This window comes from Leptonychotes weddellii, chromosome 10 (genome assembly GCF_054177405.1).
Source record: "Leptonychotes weddellii isolate Sample4059 chromosome 10, ASM5417740v2, whole genome shotgun sequence".
NCBI lineage: Eukaryota > Metazoa > Chordata > Mammalia > Carnivora > Phocidae > Leptonychotes > Leptonychotes weddellii.
The window spans coordinates 68302662-68314698 of NC_138378.1; positions in this window are offsets into that span (position 1 = coordinate 68302662).

A 12037-nucleotide genomic window follows, 5' to 3' on the forward strand; every position below is an offset into this window, starting at 1 on the left:
TGACATAATGATAAAAGGTAAAATGATAAGTGTTAATCCACCAAGAAGACATTACAATCTTAAATGTGAATCCACCAAGCAAATGAAGCTCATAATATACATAAGCCACAAAACATATGAAACAGACACTGATAGAGCTGAAAGGAGAAATAGGCAAACACACAATTATGTTGGGGAATGCAACACTCCATTCTCAACAATTGATAGAACTACTTATGCAGAAAATCAGCAAGGATATAGAAGAACTCAACAATACAATCAACCAACAGAATCTAATATACAACACCCAACAACAGCAGAATACACATTTTTGTCAAATACCTACAGAACATTCACCAAGAGAAACCAGATCCCTGGCCATAAAACAAATCTCAACAAACTTAAGAGTTAAAAACACAGAGCATGTTCTCTGACCATATGAAGTCAAACTAGAAATCAATACCAAGAAAATCTCCAAACATTTTAGAAATTAAACAACACACTTCTAAATAATGCATGGGTAAAATAGAAAATCTCAAGCCAAAAACACATAATTGAATGAAAATGAAAATATAACATATCAAAATTTGTGGAATTCAGCTAAAGCAGTGCTGAAATCAGGAAATTTCATAACATTAAATGTTGCATAGGAAAAAAGAAAAGGTTTCTAATCAAATCAATAATCTAAGTTCCTACATCAAGAAATTAGAAAGAAGGGGCGCCTGGGTAGCTCAGTCATTAAGCATCTGCCTTCGGCTCAGGTCATGATCTCAGGGTCCTGGGATTGAGCCCCGCATCGGGCTCCCTGCTCCGCGGGAAGCCTGTTCTCCCTCTCCCACTCCCCCTGCTTGTGTTCCCTCTCTCACTGTGTCTCTCTCTGTCAAATAAATAAATAAAATATTAAAAAAAAAAAGAAACTAGAAAGAGAAGAGGAAAGAAAAACCCAAAGCATGCAGAAGAAAGAAAATAATAAAGATAAGAGCACAAATCGGCAAATTTGAAACAAAAAGAATGGAGAAAATTAATGAACAAAAAAAGCTGGAACTTTGAAAAAAAATCAATAAAGTTCATAAATCTTTAGCAAGACTAATAAGGAAAAGGGAAGAAAAAATGAATTACCAATATTAAGAATGGAACAGGGAATATCACTACAGATTCTGCAACTACTAAAAGGGTGATAAAGAAATACTACAATTTTACTTTTATAAGATTGACAACTCAGAAAAAAAGGGGATAAATTGCTTAAACACCACCAACTACCAATACTCAATCAAGAAAAAACAGACAACTTGAGTAGTCTTGTAGCCATTAAAGAAATTCAATTTGTAATTTAAAAGCTCACCCCCCCACCGCACCCCCTTACCCTCCCCCACCCCTGCCACACTCACAAAAATCTTTGATTCTAGATGGTCCCATTAAAGAATTCAACAGAACATTTAAAGAATTAACACCAATTTGGGGCATCTGGGTGGCTCAGTCTGTTAATCGTCTGCCTTCAGCTCAGATCATGATCTCAGGGTCCTGGGATTCAGCCCCACATTGGGGTTCCTGCTCAGCAGAGAGTCTGCTTTTCCCTCTGCCTCTGCCCCTCCCCATCCCTGCTTGTTCTCTCTCTCTCTCTCTCAAAAAAATAAAATCTAAAAAAAAAAAACAAAAAAACCCCACCAATTTTACGTAATCTCTTCCAGAAAATAGAAGAGGAGGGAACATATCTCAACTTATTTATGAGGCAAGTTTACCCTGATACCAAAACCAAAGAGAGTACAAAAATAGGAAACTACAGACCAATATCCCACAATATCTCATTTAGATACAAAAATCCCCCACAAAATATTAACAAACCTAATCCAGCAACATGTAAAAAAATTGTACACCATAGCCAAGTGGGATTTATTCCAGGTATAGAAGGCTGGTTCAACATGCTTAAAAACAGTCAATGCAGGGGTGCCTGGGTGGTTCAGTTGGTTGAGCGACCGGCTCTTGGATTCAGCTCAGGTCATGGTCTCAGGGTCATGGGGTCGTGGGGTCAAGCCCCACATCAGGCTCCATGCTCAGCGGGGAGTCTGCTTGGGATTCTCTTCTCCCTCTGCCCCTCCCCCTACTCTCTCTCTCTCTGAAATGAATAAATCTTAAAAAAAAAATCAGTGCAATCCACCATATCCACAAACTAAAGTCATATGATCATATCAATTGATAGAACAAAAGCACTTAACATAATCCAACACTCATTAAAAAAAAAAAACAAAAAAAACCTCTCAGCAAACTGGAATAGAATGAAGTTCCCCAAATTGGAAAAGAGCATTTACAAAAAAACCTACAACTAATGTCATACTTAATGGTAAAATACTGAATGCTTTCCCTCCAAGACAGGGAGTTTCTCTCATTACTTTCATTCAACATAGTACTGAAAGTTGTAGTCAATGCAATGAGTCAAAAAAAAAAAAAGGAAGGAAGGAAGGAAGAAGGAAAGAAAGAGACAAAGGCAGACTAGAAAGTAAAAAAATAAAACTGTCCCAATTTGTAGATGACATGACTATCTAAGTAGAAAATCCCAAAGAAGCTACAAAACACAAACAAAAACAACACACACACACACACACACACACAAAACCTCCCAGAAATAGTAAGCTCAGCAAGGTCACAGGATACAAAATCAATACATGAAGACTGATTGAATTTCTATATGCTAACAACAAACATGTGGAAAATGAAACTTAAAACAATACTATTTATAATCACTCCAAAGAAAATGAAATACTGAGATATAAATTTACAAAACGTGTATAGGATCTGTATGCTGAGAATTACAAAATGCTGGTGAAAGAAAAAAAAACTAAATAAATGGAGAAACATATCATGTCATGCACTGGAAACTCAATATAGCAAGCATGTGAACACTCCCTAAATTTACCCATGCAATTTCTATAAGAATCCTAGCAAAGCTTTTTGAAGACATAGACAAATTTATTCTAAACGTTATCTGGAAAGAGGCCCCAGAACAGTTCAAACAATCTTAAAAAGTAAGAATCACCTGGGTGGCTCAGTCGTTAAGCGTCTGCCTTCGGCTCAGGTCGTGAGCCCAGGGTCCTGGGATCGAGCCCCGCATCGGGCTCCCTGCTCAGCAAGAGGCCTGCTTCTCCCTCTCCCACTCCCCCTGCTTGTGTTCCCTCTCTCGCTGTGTCTCTCTCTGTCACATAAATAAATAAAAATATTAAAAAAAAAAAAAGTAAGAATCAACTGAGAAGAATCACTGTATCCAATATTAAGGTCTACTATTTAGCCAGTGATCTACAGAGTGAGGTGCTGGTGGAGGGATAGTCATGTAGATCAACGGAACAGAATAGAGAACCCAAAAGTAGAGCCACACAAGTATGCCCAACTGATTTTTGATGAAGGTATAAAAGCTATTCAGTGGAGGACGGATAGCCTTTTCAACAAATAATGCTGGAGCAATCGGACATCCATACAGGGAAAAAAAAAATTAACCTACCTAAACCTCACACCTTCTACCAAATTTAACACAAAATGGACCCTGGACTTAAATGTAAAATATAAAACTTTTCGAGAAAAAAAGAAAGTTTTGGGGCTCTCAGGCTAGGGAAAGAGTTCTTAGACTTGACACCAAAAGTATGATCTATAAAAAGAAAAATTGATAAATTGGACCTCATCAAAATAAAAGAATTTTGCTCTAAAAAGACTCTGTTAAGAGGATGAAGAAACAAGCTACAGACTAGACGAAAATATCTCCAAGCCTTTAATCTGACAAAGGACTAGTATCTGGAATATGTAAAGCATACTCAAGGCTCAAGAGTAAAAATATAAACAATCCAATTAGAATGTGAGACAGGGAGCACCTGGTGGCTCAGTCGGTTAAGCATCTATCTTTAGCTCAAATCATGATCCTGGGGTCCTAGGATAGAGTCCTGCGTTGGGCTCCTCGTTCGGTGGGGAGCCTGCTTCTCCCTCTTCCTTTGCCCCCTCCCCCTGCTTTGCTCTCTCTTTCTCTCTCAAATAAATAAATAAAATCTTAAAAAAAAAAAAAAGAACATGAGACAGGAGTGACATATGAGAGAGGCAGGAGTCAAGAATGATACCCAAGTTTCTAGCTTGGGTGAACAGGGGTTACCAGCTGAGACTGAGAATGTAAGGTTTCATATCTTAAAGTATATGTTAAATGTGATTTCATAAATGTAATGTGAAAGAGGACTGCGTAGATCAGAACGTGGGCACAAGACATGAACAGACATTTCATCAAAGAGAATATTCGGAAGGCGAATGAGTACACGAATAGAGGTTCAACATCATTGGCCATTAAAGAAATGCAAACTGAAACCACAATGAGATGTCACTACACACCTATTAGGATAACCAAAATGCAATATAGTGACAGCACCAAATGCTGGCAAGTGTGTGGAGAAACTGGATCACTCGCACATTACTGGTGGGAATATAAAATGATAACAGCCACTCTGGAAAACACTTTGGCAGTTTCTTATAAAATTAAACATGCAACTACCATTCAATCCAGCAACTGCCCTCCTAGACTTTTATCCCAGAGAAAGGAAAACTAACGTTCACACAAAAGTCTGTACACAAATGTTATAGCAGCTTTATTTACTATAGCCAAAACCTAGAAAAATCCAGGTGTCTTTCAACAGGCAAACCAATTATGGCACATGGAATTCTACTCAGGAATGAGAAGGAATCGACTATGGGTGCACACAACAACTCGAACGCATCTCCAGGGGTATTGTGGGGGTGTTAGAGAGCCATGTCAGCAATTTACACTCAAATGGTTCAAGGAAAAACTATCTTTGCCCTATTCTTGCAAACCTGAAATTATTTCAAAAGAAAAAAAAAGTAACTGATGGAACTTCAAGCTTAATTGGACATGAGAAAGGCAGGAGTCAAGAAAGACTCCCAGGTTTCTAGCTTAAGCGACGGGGGTTAGCAGCTGAGACTGATTTTGTAAGGTTTCATAGCTTAGTGACAGTATATATTAAATAGCATTTCATAAATTGAACGTAAAAGAGGATTGCATAGATTGGAGATTCTCTCTTACTATTGCATATTCATTTATTAAGGTTATCCTGACAAATTCCCATATCCTCAGCTAACTTCTAGGTGTTGTCTGTGGTCAGATGGTTTGGTGCAAGAACAGAACTAGAAAACCTAAGCCTCATTCCTGGCTCTAATTCTACACAGAGCATTAAATTTCTGCAATGCTTGCTTTTTCATTTACGAAGTGGGACTAATAATTCTAGTCTGCAAAGTACTTTCCTCAGGAGGGTCATAATTTGAGTGCAATTAACTGCTTCTAATTTTTCAAAAAATAAAATTCTACCTAATAGTGGAGACACAATATCCCAAACTAATTGTTTCTACAAGGGATTATTTTTTTTAAAGCCATCAATTCATTTTGTCATAATTTTATGAAATGGAGATCAAATTGGAACTAACTCATATAAAAATAATATCCTTTAATATTAGCCATAACAACAACTTGATATTATCTTAATGGGAAAGTTGTGCAACGCAAGGAGGGCAGGGGAAGAGATAAAAACAACAAAAAGTCTATTCCTACATAAAACTCCAATTTTAATAATCATTGGTATCCACACCTTCTGTAAGTTTTCTCAGAAAGCAGCAGACAGAATTACAGGTAGTCCCAGCGTGAAACAAATGAACTCAACATGAACAATACCACTAGACGCGATAAGGGATTCTGCCTTGGGGTAGTATTGTCAGACTTTCATCCTCAAGACCAAACTTGGGGCCATACCTTAATCTAAAAGAATGGGTCCGAAGAAGATGCTTTTGTTTGCTCAATGTTAAGTCCCTACCCCCACCTCTTCAGAGTGCTTTCAGGTTGTTCTTTAGAAGAAAAGACCAGGAAAGCTGAGAGAGAAAAAACAGTTCATGCATTCATCATCTCTCCTCACAGAGAAGCAATGATTTTTATAGTACTGTACAGTAAATAGTTTTAATAGGAAGGTCCCCCTTCCTATTTTAATGTGAGTCTTTTGTTTAAATAGACAGATTCATAACATGATAATAGTCATAAAATCATGAAATATGCCTATAGTAGCAGAAATAGAAGAAACAAGTGCTTAGAATATGTCTGAATAAGATTCGAGTCACTATGCAGGTTTTGAGGGACCATAGGTCATAGAATCATTAAATTTTTAAAAGTTTTTATTTAAATATAACAAACATACAGAGAAGTGCATAAATTCTAAGTGTACAGATTGATGAATAATAAAAAGTGACCACATCTATGTAATCAACAATCAGGTCAAGAAATAGCAATACATGAAAAACTAGTTCTTGGTATAAATAGGACAGAATAGTGGTTAATGGTGGAAGTTGTCATCTGGGTGAAGGATATGACTGCTGGGGTATTGAAAATGTTCTATATCTTGGTCTGGGTGATAGTTATCATAGTGCTTACTAATGTAAAAATTATCCTGTACATTTAAGATTCGTGCATTTTCTCTACTTAAGTTATAATTCAGTAAAAAGTAAAAAAATGTTAAAGGATTAGTTTTGCCTGTTTTTGAGCAGTATGTAAATAAAATCATACCACACATGTTCTTTTGTACCTTGTGAAACATTATGTTTGTATGGAAATTCATCCATGTGGTTGAATATAGTTGCAGTTCATTCATTTTTGTCAGTAGTGTTCAATTGTATGAATACGCCACAGTTGATTTCTCAATTCTACTTTTGGGTTGTATCCAGTTTGGGACTAAGATGAATACTTTCTGTACATGTCTTTTGGTGTCTTTTTGTACACATTCCTGCAGGGCATATATTTAGGAGTAACATTGCTGGATCTTACGGTGTGTGTATATTCAATTGGATATACTGCCAAAGAGTTTTCCAGTGTGGTCATCCAATTTACATCCCCACCATCAACCTATGAGAGTTCCCACTAGCCCCACATCCTTGCCAGTAGTTGATATTGTCAGTTTTTGTAATTTTAGTTATTCTGGTAGAAGTGTACAGTGCTTTTTATTGTTTTCATTTTAATTTCATTGATTGCTAATGAGTTTCAGTATTTTCATGTATCAGTAGTCATTTTGTGTAATCTGTTCAAACATTTATCCCTTTTAAAGTAGCTTGTCTGTATTTTGTCTTACTGATCTGAAAAAAAAATTTTTTTAAACTTTTTTAAGTAAACTCTGCCCCCAACTTGGGGCTCAAACTCACAACCCTGAGATCAAGAGTCACATGCTCTATTGACTGAGCCAGCCAGGTGCCACTGAAAGAGTTCTCTATATATTCTGGATATAAATCCTTTGGCTTGCCTTTTCACCTTCTTAATGGTATCTTTAGTGAACAGATGTTATTAGTATAGTTTGGTCCATCTTATCGATCTTTTCTTTCATGATTAGTGCACTTTTTGTGTCCTATTTAAGAGATCTTTTTTGGGAGAGAGTCCAAGATGGTGGAGGAGTAGGAGACCTTAGTTTTGTCTGGTCCCAGGAATTCAGGTAGATAGCTATCGAATCATTCTGAATACCTGTGTACTCAACCAGAGATCTAAGAGAAAATTGCTGCAATTCTACAAACAGAAAAGCGACCACTTTCTGCAAGGTAGGAGGTGTGAAGAAATGAATCTGAGGTGATATATGGGAAGATAAACCACGGGGGAAGGGAGCCTCTGTAAGCCGGCTACTGGAAAGTGATACAGCAGGGGAGCGTAAGATCAGAACTTTTAGAAGTCTGCTCCAGTGAAGGATGTCCCTGCCTGAAAGGTGCTCAGTGGGTGAAGCAGGGTGGAATCCCAGGTGAGACAGTGTGGTCTTGGGATCCTCCGAGTCACAGAAAGATCGGGGGTACCTGAGTGCAGCAGAGCTCCCAGGCATCAGAGCAGGGAAACCAGCTCTAGGGCTAGTGATTGGGAGGCCGCCATTTTCATTCTTGTCCTCTAAAGCTGTGCAGAAAGCCTTCAGGGAACAAAAGCTACCGGGAGCAAACCTGAGCAGATTGCTTAGCCCAGACCTGGCAAGGGCGGGGCAATTCCGCCTCCGGCAAAGACACTTAAGAATCAACGCAACAGGCCCCTCCCCCAGAAGATCAGCAAGAACATCCGGCCAAGACCAAGTCTACCAATCATTGAGAACTACAAAACTCTAGCGCTAGGGGAAAAGAGTATATAGAATTCATGGGGTTTTTTTCTCATGATTCTTTAGTCTTTTAATTTCAATTTTTTTTTCTCTTTCCTTTTCAACCAATTTATTTTATCTACTCTTTTTTAAAGTCTTCTTTAATTTTCATTTTTACAGTTACATTGTATCCTTTCAATGTATTTAATTTTATTTTTGTATATATATAAGTTTTTCTTTCTTTACAATTCTGAGGTGTAGTTTCTTCTAACAAACAGACCAAAATACACCCAGGATCCAGTGTATTGCTCTGTTCTGTTCACCTGTCTGATTATATTCTTTTTATTTTATTTTATTTTATTTATTTATTTATTTATTTATTTATTTATTTATTTAGGGGGTCTCTTCTGATTTGTTTAGTGTATATTTCTCTGGGGTCATTGTTACCATTTTAGTATTTCGTTCTCTCGTTCATCTATTCCTCTCTGGATAGAATGACAAGATGGAAAAACTCACCTCAAAAAAAAGAACATGGCAGGCGCCTGGGTGGCTCAGTTGTTAAGCGTCTGCCTTCGGCTCAGGTCATGGTCCCAGGGTCCTGGGATCGAGCCCCGCATCAGGCTCCCTGCTCTGCGGGAAGCCTGCTTCTCCCTCTCCTGCTCCCCCTGCTTTGTTCCCTCTCTTGCTGTGTTTCTCTCTGTCAAATAAATAAATAAAATCTTAAAAAAAAAAAAAAAAAGAACATGGGTCAGTACTGACTGCCAGGGACCTAATGAGTATGTATATAAGTAAGATATCAGAACTAGAGTTCAGAATAACGATTATAAAGATACTAGCTGGGCTTGAAAAAAGCATAGAAGACACTAGAGAATCCCTTTCTGGAGAAATAAAAGAACTAAAATCTAATCAGGTTGAAAAGAAAAAACAGTATTACTGAAGATGCAATCAAAACTGGAGGCTCTAACTGCTAGGATAAATGAGGCAGGAGAGAATCAGTGATATAGAATATATATCTCCATATAAAATTATGGAGAATAAAGAAACTGAGGAAAAGAGAGATAAACAACTACTGGAGCACAAGGGGAGGATTCGAGAGATTACAAATACCATAAAGTGAAACAATATTAGAATAATTGGGGCCCCAGATGAAGAGAAAAGTGGGGGGAGATGGTATGTTTGAGCAAATTATAACCGAGAACTTCCCTAATCTGGGGAAGGAAACAAACATTCAAGGTCCAGGAGGCACAGAGAACCCCCCTCAAAAATCAATAAAAATAAGTCAACACCTAGACATATAATAGCAAAGCTTGCAAATTTCAGAAACAAAGAGAAAATCCTGAAAGCAGCTTGGAACAAGAGGTCCTCAACCTACAGAGGTAGAAATATAAGGCTGGCAACAGACCTATTCACAGAGACCTGGCAGACCAGAAAGGACTGGCATGATATCCTCAGGGTACTAAATGAGAAAAATATGCATCCAAGAATACTTTATCCAGCAAGGCTGTCATTAAAAATAGGAGAGATAGGGGCTCCTGGGTGGTTCAGTTGGTTAAGTGACTGACTTTGGCTCAGGTCATGATCCTCGAGTCCCAGGATCAAGTCCCGCATCGGGCTCCCTGCTCAGCAGGGAGTCTGCTTCTCCCTTGGACCCTCCCCCATCTTGTGCTCTCTCTCTCTCACTCTCTCAAATAAATAAAATCTTAAAAAAAAAAAAAAGAATAGGAGAGAGAAAGAGCTTGCAGGACAAACAGAAACTAAAAGAATTTTTGATCACTAAACCAGCCCTGCAAGAAATATTAAAGGGGATCCTTTAAGTGAAGAGAGAGCCCAAGAGTAACATAGACCAGAAAGGAACAGAGACAATATACAAAAACAGTGACTTTACAGGTAATATAATGGCACTAAATTCATATCTTTCAATAATTACTCTGAATGTAAATGGGCTAAATCCTCCAATCAAAAGACACAGGGTATCAGATTGGATTAAAAAAGCAAGACCCATTGATATGCTGTCTACAAGAGATTCATTTTAGATCAAAAGAAACCTCCAGATTGAAAGTGAGGGAGTGGGGAACCATTTATCATGCTAAAGGACACCAAAAGAAAGCTGGGGTAGCCATCCTTACATCAGACAAATTAGATTTTAAACCAAAGACTGTAATAAGAGATGAAGAGGGACACTGTATCATACTTAAAGGGTCTATCCAAAAAGAAGATCTAACAATTGTAAATATTTATGCCCCTAACACGAGAGCAGCTAATTATATAAACCAATTCATAACAAAATTAAAGAAACACATTGATAATAATACAGTAATAGTAGGGGACTTTAATACCCCACTCACAGCAATGAACAGATCATCCAAGCAGAAGATCAACAAGGAAACAAGGGCTTTGAATGACACACTGGACCAGATGGACTTCACAGATATATTCAGAGCATTCCATCCTAAAGCAACAGAATACACATTCTTCTCGAGTGCATATGGACCATTCTCCAGAATAGATCACAATACTGGGTCACAAATCAGGTCTCAACTGGTACCAAAAGACTGGAATTATTCCCTGCATATTTTCATACCACAATGCTTTAAAACTTGAACTGAGTCACAAGAGGAAATTTGGAAGGAAAACAAATGCATGGAGGTTAAAAAAAAAAAAATCCTACTAAAGAATAAATGGATCAACCAGGAAATTAAAGAAGATTGTAAAAAATTCATGGAAACAAATGCAAATGAAAACACAACTGTTCAAAACCTTTGGGATGCAGCAAAGGCAGTCCTAAGAGGGAAGTATATAGCAATACAAGCCTTTCTCAAGAAACAAGAAAGGTCTCAAATACACAACCTAACCTTACACCTAAAGGAGCTGGAGGAAGAACACAAATAAAGCCTAAACCAAGCAGGAGAAAGAATTAATGAAGATTAGAGCAGAAATCAATGATATAGAAATAAAAAAACCCAAAAAACAGGGGAACAGATCAAGGAAATTAGGAACAGATTCTTTGAAAGAATAAGATCGATAAAACCCTGACCAGACTTACCAACAAGAAAAGAGAAAGGACCCAAATTAATAAAATCATGAATGAAAGAGGAAAGATCACAACACTGAAGAAATACAAACAATTATAAAAACATATTATGAGCAACTATATGCCAACAAATAAGGCAATCTGGAAGAAATGGATGCATTCCTAGAAACTTATAAGCTACCAAAACTGAAACAGGAAGAAATAGAAAACCTGAACGGACTCATATACAGCAAGGAAATTGAAGCAGTAATCAAAAATCTCCCACAAACAAGAGTCCAGGGCTGGACGGCTTCCCAGGGGAATTCTACCAAACATTTAAAGAAGAATTGATACCTATATTTCTGAAGCTGTTTCAAAAAATAGAAATGGAAGGAAAACTTCCAAACTCGTTTCATGAAGCCAGCATTACCTTGATCCCAAACCCGACAAAGACCCCACCAAAAGGGAGAATTACAGACCAATATCCCTGATGAACATGGATGCAAAAATTCTCACCAAGATACTAGCCAACAGGATCCAACAGTCCATTAAAAGGATTATTCACCACGACAAAGTGGGATTTATTCCTGGGTGCAGGGGTGGTTCAACATTTGCATATCAATCAAGGTGATACACTACGTTAATAAAAGAAAGGACAAGAACCATATGATCCTCTCAATAGATGCAGAAAAAGCATGTGACAAAATACAGCATCCTTTCTTTTTTTTTTTTTAAAGATTTTATTTATTTGACAGAGAGAGACACAGCGAGAGAGGGAACACAAGCAGGGGGAGTGGGAGAGGGAGAAGCAGGCTTCCCACTGAGCAGGGAGCCCGATGCAGGGCTCGATCCCAGGACCCTGGGACCATGACCTGAGCCGAAGGCAGCTGCTTAACGACTGAGCCACCCAGGCGACCCTACAGCATCCTTTCTTGAT